General features: G+C 41.6%; 1 protein-coding gene across 4 annotated transcripts in view; it reads right to left on the bottom strand.

Annotated features, from left to right (window-relative positions):
• MTAP (methylthioadenosine phosphorylase) overlaps positions 1 to 12,450 on the bottom strand; it is a 355,183-nt gene that overhangs the window by 11,113 nt on the left and 331,620 nt on the right. The gene's annotated exons all lie outside the window — the stretch shown is intronic.

A 12,450-nucleotide genomic window follows, 5' to 3' on the forward strand; every position in this document is an offset into this window, starting at 1 on the left:
GCCTGAAGAAAGATAATATTTGAAGGTTTGGGGAATCTTGGTTGATGGTGGAATTGGTTTTGGGTGTATGTTCCATCAGTCTGTTGGTTAGAATCTACAGAGAGAGTAACATTACAAGCTATACTGGGAAAGAGCCTACATCCAATCCATCTTTTTCTTTTGGCCATAAGACAAATAGAGGTTATTCCCATTAAAGTGATATTAGAAAAGATTGATCCAAAAATGAGAGGTTCCTTGTGGATGTCAAGTAAATACTGCTTTGCTTTTGCAAAAAATGTTATTTGCAGACCCAAATAGCTCTTTCAGATTAGGGTCCTGTTGAGAGGAAATACGTAATTCTATGTCTATGCTTGTCCAATCTCTGATACAGGCTGGATAAGCTCTCCCTGGTGTTTTAGAGGAAGAGCTAGTACATAACCAGCATTTGGTGGAGTAAGGGGATCCTGTGTTTTGGAGCAATTGCTGAGCTTTTTCTAATAACAGGAAATCAGGATGGCAGTGTGCTGCCAGTAAAGCGTTGAGTATGAGAACCAACAGGAGCAGAGCCATGGTGACCTAAGGTGATTGTGAGAGAGAGAAACTGATCACAAAGCAAGCTGCCACTGGAACTCCTGGTGGTGTACAAGTTGGGATTAAAATAGTGATAATAATCAGAGCAATTGTTAGTAAAATTCCTAATACTAGGATCACCTTACTTTGAGGTGAAAGGATGTTGAGGGGGCATTACTTATGTTTTCACTAAAAGAGGAATTTCAGGTCTTCCAGCGCCTCACAAGTGTATTCTGGAGCTGAGGGTGTTGGTTCTGGCTCTGGTGTTTCATGGCCTTTCCATGACTTCACCCAGGCATGATGTATCCAGCTGGCTATCTCTGGTACTTTAATGGCTGTGGGAATAGATACTGGAGCAGTGAAGTGGCCCCCCCAGAATACAGTTAGTTAGGAATTTGGGGTTTCAACCTTCCAAGCTTTAATGAGAACTAGAGCCTGGAAGATACAGAGGCTGGGATTGTTTCCCCTTCCGACGTTGGGTTTGTTTTTAACCCATATTCCCAGAGAGTCTGTTGGAAGCCTGCTAAAGAAGAAACATACTGGGTGATTTTGGCAGTTTCTTCATCTAGTATCAGATAAGTCTGAATATAGAAATGGCCTACAATATAAGATCTCAAAGGGGCTTAATTGCTAGGGAGCCTTAGGGGCAATACAGATCTGAAGGAGGGTTAAAGGTAAGAGGTCCACCCATGACTGCTATTTCCTGACAGAGATTATTGAGGATGCATTTCAGGGTTTGGTAAATTCTTTCCACTTTTCCTGAAGATTGCAGTTCTCAGGCAAAGTGAGGGTACCACTTTATGCCTAGAGCATTACTAACCTGTTAAGTTACTTGGGGAAAAAAAGATGAATCATTGTCACTCCGCAATGACCTGGGGAGTTCAAAGCAGGGAATGAGTTCCTTTAGGAGCAAGTCAGCTATCTCCTGTGCCTTTTCAGTCCTTGTGGGGCAGGAGTCTTCCCGTTCTGTGAAGGTACCTACACAGACCAAGAGGTACTTACACCTGTGGCATGTGGGTAGCTGAGTGAAGTCCATCTACCAGTCCTCCCCAGGGTATGTACCTCTCCTTTGGATTTGACTTATTATGGAGGGGGCTTCCCCATCTAGGGATTATTTGTGGTTCACAAGGTGCAGGCTTGACAAACCTATTGAATAATTTTGTTTAGTCCCTTCCCACTGAACACCCATTTACAAATTTACCCTAGACTGTCCTTTTCAAGGTGGCATGAGTCATGTGAACACTTGATGACTTTCCACTGGGAGGCATTAGGTAGATGGAGAAGTTCTCCCAACATGTACCATCCATTGTTTTCTTCTTTATACCCATGCTGGATGGCCCAATCTATTTCTTCCTTAGTGTATTGGAGAAGGGCAGTTCACTGGGGAGAGAGGGGAGTAAAGTCCCCACAGAGGTGTCTTTTGAGATGGCTGCCTCTTTAGCTTTTTGGTCAGATAACATATTTCCCCATGCAGTTTCATCAGAAACCCTGTGGTATTCTTTACAGTGCACTGCTGCCACTTCCTGAGGCAAATGAACAGCCTCTAGTAGCTCTAAGATTGGAGGTCTCTATGAAACAGGAGTATTCCAAGCTGTTAGGTATCCCCCTTCCTTCTGGTTAGCCATGTGGGTGTGAAGCACCAGGAAGGCATATTTGGAATCTGTATATGTGGTTATTCTTTTTCTTTCCCCAAGTTTTAGGGCCCTGGTCAATGTGATGGGTCAGCTAGTTGCACTGAGGTCCCCAGGGACAGAGCTACCACCTCTGTAACTGGGTGAAGGGACATATAGCATACCCTGCATATCTATCTCCATTCTTGACAAAGCCAATCCTATCTGAAAACCATATTTCATCTAGATAACCTAGGGGCTGATATTGTAAGTCTTCCAGGCTGGCATAAATTTGGTTAAGTATCTCACAACATGAATGTGTTCAGTTATTCTCTTCTAGTAGTGGCAGTAAGGAGGCTGGGTTAAGAGTGGAACACCACTCAACTGTTACCTGTGGGTTTTCTGACAACAAGACTTGGTAGTTTAGCAGTCTGTTGTCAGTGATCCATTGCAGTCTTTTTATATCCAATAAGGGGCCTATTAGTTGGAATGTCAGGAGCCTGACTGACTGTCCCATTGTGATTTTGAGGGCCTCCTTGGGTAAAAGGGCTGCTGCAGCCACTACCTGTAGGCAGTGTGGCCACCCTTGCACTACTGGGTCTAGGTTCTTTAAAAAGTAACCTATAGGACATTTGATGGCCTGATGGTTTGAGTTAGAACTTCCAGGGCTACAGCTTACTTTCAGTGATGAAAAGCTGAAATGGTTTGGTTAGTATGGGTAGCCCAAGGGCTAGGGCTTGTGAGAAGGCAGTTTTTAGTTCTCTAAAGGCTTGCTTCTGATCTTTTTCCCAGAGAAGTGGGTCCTGATCAGTCCCTTCTTTTAGAACCTGATATAAGGACTTAATAATTCCACCATATGCCAGTATTGAAAGTCTGGAATATCTTGTGATCCCCAGAAAAGCCCAAAGTTGCTTTTGGGTGGTTGGGGTAGGTATTCTAAGGATGGCCTGTATCCATTCTGGAGAAAGCTTATGTTCTCTGTGGGATCAGGATTATCCCCAGGTATTAAACCTCTTTTCTTAATCGCTGTGCCTTGGCCTTGGACATCTTGTACCCTCTGTGAGAAAATCTAGTGTCTGGACTAGATGCAGGATTCATAACTCTCTTGTAGGGGAGCAGATTAACAGGTCATCTGTCATCTATGTACTGTAGGAGACACCCTCAACCCTCAAGAGTTAGGTCCTGCAAATCTCTAGCCAAGACTTGCCCAAACAAATTGGAACCATCTCTGGAACCTTGCGGAAGTACTATCCAGATTAGCTGTAGACTCCTTCCTTTTTCATTCCCCAATTCAAGTGCAAATACAAATTGGGAGGATGAGTCTAGGGAGACACAAAAGAAAGCATCTTTGAGCTCTAAGACTGAGAACAAATGAGCATCTGGAGGTACTTCTCCTAGAATAATCTATGGGTTGGGGACCATTGGGTGTATTGGGACTACTGCCTCATTTATGATTTGCAGGTCCTGGACTAGCCTATATTGTCCATTGCTCCATTGCTCTTTTTAACAGGTAAGACAGGGATGTTACATAGCGAGTTACAGGATATTAATAATCCATGTTTTAGACATTTTTCAATTAGGGGATGAAGTCCCTTTTGGCCAGAGGTCAAAGAGGAAGCTGCCTTCTACAAGGTTAGCTAGAAGGATCCATGAGCTGAGTTACTATAGGCATTACCATTATGACCTTTCCTGATATTCTTGAGCCCCAGACTTCTGGATTAATGGAAAAGTCTGGAAAGTTCATCCTTGTGTGTGACTTCCTTGAGGCATAAGATTGCATTTGGAAAAGGTTAACTAAGCCCCTAGTCTAAATAAAATATCTCTACCCAAAAGCAGTGTAGGACATTCTGCTATCATTAAAAATGAATGAGAAAAGACAGTCTCCCCTCACAGGCAGCAAAGATGAGGAGTGAACCTTTGGGTTATGGGCACCCAATTTACCCCCATCACCTTGGAGGATAATTGCCCATGAAGACATAAGCACCAAGCAGGCCATTTCCCAAAGAAAACTTATAGTCCTACCTGCCAAATCCAAAGCAGCCCTTAGCTCTGTCCCTTCAATAGTAATGTTTAGTCCAGGAGCTGGCTGGAGTGGCGGGCCTTTTCAGCTTAAGGCCATCAGGAATTGGGATTCTGTTCTAGGGGCCCTTCAACCCTCAGGGCAGTTCCATTTCCAGTGGTTGAATTTGTGACAGAAAGGGCAAGCCATGTAGGGATTTTTCCCATCTGTCCCACTGCGGCAGTTTGTCTTCCAGTGTCTTGGCTTCCCACACTGATGGCAGTTAACTGGGAGAGTATTCTGAGGGCAACTTGGAGAGGGCTGGTGGATTTTTAGGGCAGCCAATAGTTGGAGCTGCTGCTTTTCCTTTTACCTCTTCTTTCCCTGAGCCCTTTCCTCTTTCTCCGAGTCCTGGTTGTAAAAGACAGAGGAAGCTATTTTGAAGATGTCAGGCATAAGGGTTTTGGGGTCCAGTGTTAGTTTTTAGAGTTTCCTCCAAATATGTGGGGCTGCCTGAGTTAAAAAATGGTCCTTCAGGACCAGTTGCCCTTGTGATGTCTCTGGGTCTAGGTTAGTGTGTTTCACCAGGGCCTCTTGTAGCCTCTCTAGGAAAGTGGTGGGGTTTCCAAGAGGTCCTTGATCTATTAAGACCAATTTTATTATAGTTTACAGGCTTGGCTCTGCCAGCTTTCATTCCTTCTACGGGACATAAGAACATGCAATTCTTTGCCCATATGCCCCCATGGGTATTGTAATCCCAATTGGGGCTGACCCAATGAACTGTGGTGGCCCATACAGGGTAGCCACCAAGGTCAGTCATGTGCATGGCATTTGCAAATTGTTGGGGTGCCTCCATAATGGAGTCATGTTCTCCCTTAGACAGGGTTTGTCCTAGTATGACTGAGAGATCCCTCCAAGTGAGTTCAAATGTTAAGCCCAGTTTATGGAACCCTTTGATGCATTTGTCAGGATCCTCCATAAACTTCCCTAGTTCTGTTTTAATTTGACTCAGGTCTTGCATATTAAATGGAGTCTGAACTCTAGTACGTCAACTAACTTCTTGAAGGGAGCATAACTTAAGGGGGTGGTGTCCAGAGGATGGCCCTGGGTAGGGAAGGGAAGGCTCCAGGGCCAGGAGACTTGGATATAATGGGGCCAAAGGGTAGGGTTTGAGCTAAGCTCCACTCTTGGTTCCTCCAGGGCTTGAGCCCTGGGTAAACCCAATGAGGGGTCTCCCGAACCAACCAGATGGGGCAGCATGATTATGGCTGCTATCATCACTGGATCAATTTTACAAGCCCAACACAGGTCTGGGTTGTTTCTTAGGGCCTGTACATAGGGGATTTCGGTCTATTTTCCCTGCTAGTGGCAAAACAGATCTAGCTGATAGAGCATATTAAAAATTTAAAATTTATGCTTCCACTTTCTGGTCAAGATTCCTGCTCCTGGAGCTTGTATTAAAACCAGGCTGTGATACAGAAAAATATTAGCCTTTTCCTTTTCAGGGTTTTGGGGTCAAACTTTCAGTTCTTGAGGATGCATCCAAAGGGTTTGTACTGTAGTAGGGAGATGTGATTACCCATCTGTGAAGATACAACAAACGAGAAAAAAAGGAAAAAGAAGGTATCTCCTTTTATTTCCCTATTATCCTTTCCTGAACAGGGCATCCCCCATTCATCCTTAGGGTTCCAGAATGAACCTGTCTTACTGGGTACCCAAACCTGTGTCCCATCTCATCACAATTACCCACTTGAGAACAGAGGAAATACCCAAGTGAACAGGGATCCCCTATTTATCCTTGGAGTTTCAGAATAAACTGGTCTTACCAGGTACCCCTAAGCTTGCCTTCATCTCTGTTCTAATGGTAATCTGTTCTGTGCCTGTGGCCTGTGACCAGCCTTTATCTCTCTCTGTCCTATGGGTACTTTGTCTCTTGCACCTGCAACCTTGGGCTGGCCTATATCCTTATCTCCATGATCTTATAGTGACTCTTTCTCAGAGCATTCTGGCAACAAAATGATTACCTCTTTTTTTTTTATAATCCATTTCCCATGTTCTTTAAGTAGATGAGAAGCTTGTTTTTCAGCCAACTGCTGCAAGAGGCTGCACTTCCCTCCCTTTAAATATGACCTTGAGAGTCCTTAAGCACATTGAGGAGGGTATGGAAGTGATTAGAGGAATGGAGAAAATTTTGTATTTGAGGTTCCCTGTCCTCCTGGGGTAATATCCAGAAGAAATGCTTGAGTAGACAGGACAATCCCTCTGCTATAGGAGAAAGTGGGAGGAAGCATGAGGAATACTGACGGAAAACCTTCATATGCTCACATAAACAGCAGCTCTGGGATTCAAAACAGCAATGTTTATTTGCCCTCTTGACATAAAGAGGAATCTTTGGAGAACTTGGAGCTTGGGATAAGAGCCCACAAATGGCAAAGGAAGAATTTTCTCTCCTCCCAAAGGGGGTGCTAACTCAAAAAAAGCAAGTAGGTGAGATCCTTAAAGAACCACAGAGTGATGTCCTATGCAGCCATAAAAACTGCTTCAAAAGCCACCAAAAACTTGACCCTGGAGCATAACAGGGATGAAAAGTATATGGTAAGTCATAAGGAGCTGGCAGAACTGGGGTTCTAATTAGTGTCTATCCTGGCAATGAGCCAATGGACATCTGCAAGGGAGCCTGTTTCTCTGCTGCTGTACAAATGCAACAAGAGCCATGGGTGAACGAATAACAGGGAGTGTGTGTTTAACGTAGAGAAGGAAGTTGCATGGCATACAAAGTGAAAGAAGAGAGACAGACTTGCCCCTGAGGTAGACAGTGTGGTGGGCACACAAGGCCGTTTCAGAATACACACAGAGAAAACAGGAGAATAGGTGGTGTGGGTTTTGGGGAAAAAGACAATTGTATTGGAAAAAGCAGAGGAAATTGCAGACATTGCACAGTGTTAGGCTTTAGCCCTACCACTCTCGTGAGCCTCCTGTCTAGGAGGGCCATTAGTATTTCAGGTCTACATGGTGTGGACTCCAAGGTCCTTCCTACCCCTGTAAGCCACCGGTCAGGGTAAGCTGAGAGATCAGCCAGGGGGTGCAGAGCCACTGTGGCTGAGAGTAATAGTTCTGGCAATTGGTTGGAAGGCAGGAGAGTGAAAGGGGAGAAGAAAACTGTGTACAGATCTCCTTCTTCTCCAGCCAAAGAAGGAGAGGCATAGAGATTTCTTACCACTGGGGAACATATCCAAGCCATGTGGCATCAAAGTATGTTAGCAGCAGTGAATCTGTATGGGTCTGCAACAACTTGATTCTTGCCTCTTCAAAGGAAAGAATTTGTCTGAGGGGCATAAGCCAGAGTGAGAGACCAAGGCAAGTTTTTGAGCAGAAGTAAGAGTTTATTAAAAACTCTTAGAGCAGGAATGAAAGAAAGTAAAGTAACTTGGAAGAGGGCCAAGTTGGCAACCTGAGAAATCCAAGTGCCCTGTTTGACCTTTGACTTGGGGTTTTATATGTTGGCATGCTTCTGGAGTTTTGTGTCTCTCCACTCTTGATTTTTCCCTGGGGTGGGCCATCCACATGCACAGTGGCCTGCCAGCACTTGTGAGCGGCCACATGCACGGTGTATTTACTGAAGTTGTGTGCATGCTCACTTGAGGCGTTTTTCCCTTGCCAGTCAAGTGTTCCTAGAGGAAGGTCATACACCAGTTAAACTCTGCCATTTTGCCTCTTAGTGCATGCTTGAGACTGCTTGCTCAGCTCCTTATTGGGAAGCTGTTGGCCACTGGCTTCAAGTGTTTTCCATATATTGGGAGACTGCCTTTCTCTGGCACTGACTACAACCAATTATTATTTTAAAAAGACTGCTTAACAACTACCTGACCATCACCTAATGGTTGCCTGACATTACTGGTGGGGGATGGGCTTTTCTTCTGATGTTCATGTCTGCCAAACTACCTACTCCAACACTCCCACCTCAGCCTCCTGAGTAGTTGGGACTGCAGGCTTGTGCCACCATGCCTGGCTAATTGTTATTATTATGTTTATTTTTAATACAGATGAGGTTTCCCTATGTTGTCCAGGCTGGTCTCAAACTCCTGAGCTCAAGACATCTGCCCTCTTCAGCCTCACAAAGTGCTAGGATTACAGGTGTGAGCCACTGCTTCTGGCCAGAAGTCTTTAAGAGAGGCATATTTTGATTTATTGAGTCTCTTGGAAGGCTCTGCATGATAATCAAAATCTACATTCCATTGTTCTTGAGGAATTCAGAATTTCTTCTTTTCCAATCCACTTCATAAATGAACAGTTTTGTCTAGGTTAAAACTTTCTTACAATGACCACTGTATTTCTATATTATCTTTGAACTTCAAATTAATAACCTAATGATGCACCTCAAGGAGCTAGAAAAGAGAACAAAACAAAACCAAATTTAGTAGAAAGAAAGAAATAATAAAGATCAGAGCAGAAGTAAATGAAATTGAGAGTAAAAAATACAAAATATCAACAAAAAGGTTTTTTTGAAAAAATACATTAACAAACCTTTACCTAAACTAAGAACAAAAGAGAAAAGACCCATGTAAATAAAATCAGAAACAAAAAGGGAGAGTTAACAATTGAGACCACAGAAATACAAAGAATCATTAAAAACAATTATGGACAACTTTTTCCAAAAGAAACCACAAGTTTCTTTTGGAAAATCTAAAAGACATTGATAAATTACTGAACACATACAACTTACTAAGACTGAATCATAAAGAAAAAAATAACTTGAACAAACAAGTAATGAGATCAAAGCTGTAATAAAAAGTCTCCCATTAAAGAAAAGCCTAGGACCTGATTGCATCAATGCTTAATTCTGTCAAACTTTTAAAGAAAAAACTCAAACTCTTCCAAAAAAAATGGGAGAAGTGGTAATACTTCCAAACTCTTTCTACAAGGTCAGCATTACCTTGATACCAAAATTGGACAAAGACACAGAAAAAAAGAATGTTAGGCCAATATTTCTGGTGAACATAGTTGTAAAAATCCTCAACAAAATGCTAGCAAACCAAATTCAACAACACATTAAAAAGATCATTTAGCATGATCAAGTGGGACTTATCCAAGGGATAAATATTTCCAGATTAATACACAATTTCTGGCTTCCAAGGCATGTTTACCACTTAATAATTATTTAATCAAGTTTGACCATATTGTTTGCTCAGAAAGCCTGGATCATGCAGAAAGGTGAAAATATCCATAGAGAATTGTTTCCCAATAGCCCCTTTCGAGTGGGCTATTGGAAGGTAAGTGGATAATGGGTTTGCATAATTGTACTTTTTTGTTGGTAAAATCTGGGAAAATAAAAATTTTACATTCTTTCCTTAAAGAAAGTCCTCCAAACTAAGTAAGTTTCAGGTCACATAAAACCTGAATTTGCCCATGCTCACAACTGTGCCTGCAATTGTTTATTGTTGAGGGAAAAAAACATGTTAAAAAAGCGTCACGCAGTGGCCAAGGAAAATCTCTTTTCGTTGCTCTAATGGAATTACAGCTCTCCCTCCTGCTTATCTTACAGTCTTCTTAGGTGGGCACTGTTTATTTATACTCTCACAGCTCTCTCTGGTCATGGGCTAATTTTTTCTTGATCCTCATTGCTATGTTCAGAATATACTCCCTCCTTTCTAAAAGCCACCAGCCACTCCCATTCTGTAATTCAACTCATTTCTCTATGATTTTCGCTCTTGAGCTTAGTCTCCTTATCTATAAATCTCCTCTAGTCTAATTCCTTAACCCATTTCCTGTTTGCCCCAAGAATATTCTTGTTCTCTTGTCTCTAATCCTAATGTAATATCATATACATTTCTGTTACATTAGGATTAGAGACAAGTTCTGTTTAGAAATAACTCCATGAAGAATTTTTATATTTTATTTTCACATTGAAAAATCAGTCAGATTTGCTTCAACCTCAAAGAGTGTGTTTACGTAAAATTCAATGAGTGCTGGCAGCAAGCCACACTTTTTTTTTCTAAACAGGAAATGGGTTAATATACACGTTGATGAACATTCTCTGGCTTATTTCCTGTAAACCCGCTTCTCTGACTAACTTGTGCTCTTTGACCACCACCACTTTATTACTCCAGCTTGACCTCTAAGCTATGATTCTATCACCTTGTCAGTGTATTTCACCCACTTTATGTCATCACTCCACTCCTTACCCAGCTAAAATGCTTATGGTCACATAGTCAATTATCAAAGGATAGTAATCATTCCTTTGCATACACCCTTGAACCTCACAGTGTTTTATACATGGCAAAACCAAAACCCTGGTTAAATCCAACTCTCTTGCTAGTCCACATCTGAACCCAGGGATCCAAAAGTGGTTTACAAATATCTTCTCTTAACCTCACTTCCACCTGCAAATTACCATCTGTTTTTTTGCTCCTTTTATAGAAAAAGAAAAAATGTAAGAGCCTTAAAGCAGAAGTCTAAATTTTTATGAATGAAGTTAAATTATTTTTTCAGAGTATCTTCAAAATAATCTGGTAAGGTAGGGACAGAGGGAGTGGGGAAGTAGATGAACAACATTGGCTATCAGTTAAAAACAATTGAGTGTGGGTGATGGGTTTCATTTTTTGTTAATTCATATTTTTATATGCTTGAAATCTTCCCTGATAAAAATTTCAAGTGTCTATAATTGCTGTCTCCAATTTCCTCTCTTTCAGCTACAAACCCACTAACCAAGATTTTACTTTAAACACTCTGCTGAAACTATTGTTCATCCTAGTCACAATAATATTTATATTGCTAAATTGAATGATCAATTCTTAGTTCTCACTTTTTCCTATCAATAGTGTTTGATGGACCATCAAACTATGCTTTCCTATGTCACACCTTGGTGATCAATTTGTGCTTCCCTTTCTTCAAGTGGATTCTAGTACAGGTATCATTTTATTAGTCTGTTCTCACGCTGCTAATAAAGACACCCCCAAGACTGGGTAATTTATAAAGGGAAGAGGTTAATTGACTCACAGTTCACATGGTTGAAGAGGCCTCACAATCATGAAAGAAGGCAAAGAGGAGCAAAGACACATCTTACCTGGCAGCAGGCAAAGAGGGCATGTGCAGGGGAACTCCCCTTTATAAAACCATCAGATCTCGTGAGATTTATTCACTATCACGAGAACAGCATGAGAAAGACCCACCTCCATGATTCAATTACCTGCCACCAGGTCCCTTCCATGACATGTGGGGATTATTGGAGCTAAAATACAAATGAGATTTGGGCGAGGATGCAGCGAAACCACATCAATCACAATTTTTTTTAAAATTTCAATAGTTTTTGGGGATACAGATGGTTTTTGGTTAAATGGGTAAGTTCTTTAGTGCTAATTTCTGAAATTTTAGTGTGCCTGTCACCCAAGCAGTTTACACTGTACCCAATATTCTCTTATCCCTTAACCCCTCCAAACCTCCCCCATCGAGCCCCCAAAGTCCATTAATCACTCTTATGCCTTTGCATCCTTATAGCTAAGTTCCACTTGTAAGTGAAAACATACAATATTTGGTTTTCCATTCCTGAGTTACTTCACTGAGAATAATGACCTCCAGCTCTATCCAAGTTGCCACAAAAGACATTATTATTGTTCCTTTTTATAGCTCAGTAGTATTCCATGGCATATGGAATATATAATAAAATATATAATAAAATATATATATACCATATTTTTATTATCACCTCGGTCGATGGGCACTTAGGTTGGTTCCATATTCTTGCATTTGCTAATTGTGCTGCTATAAACATACATGTACATGTGTCTTTTTTATATGACTTCTTTTCCTTTGGGTAGATACTCAGTAGTGGGATTACTGGATTGAATGGTAGTTCTACTTTTAGTTCTTTAAGGAATCTGCATATTACTTTCTATAGTGGTGGTACTAATTTACATTCCCACTAGCAATGTAAAGATGTTCCCTTTGCACCACATCCATGCCAACATCTATTGTTTTTTGACTTTTTAATTATGGCCATTCCTGCAGGAGTAAGCTGGTAACTCTTTGTGGTTTAATTTGCATTTCCCTGATGATTAGTGACAAGTATCACAATTTCTTAGTCTTCCTTTTTCCTCACCAGTTGCTCCCTTCTAGTCTCGTTTGCTGATTTCTTCTGTTTTCCTTGACCTACTAACATTGCAGTAACCAGGGTAGGCCTTGCTTTCGTCTCTGCTCTGCATTCCTTAGTGATCTCTTTCAATCTTGTGCCATCTAATGGCTGAAAATGCCTCTGTTATGTGGACCACTCAGAAATGTATATCTTTAGCTGAGACC

The sequence above is a fragment of the Pan troglodytes genome, chromosome 11, assembly GCF_028858775.2.
Source record: "Pan troglodytes isolate AG18354 chromosome 11, NHGRI_mPanTro3-v2.0_pri, whole genome shotgun sequence".
NCBI classification, from domain to species: Eukaryota; Metazoa; Chordata; class Mammalia; order Primates; family Hominidae; genus Pan; species Pan troglodytes.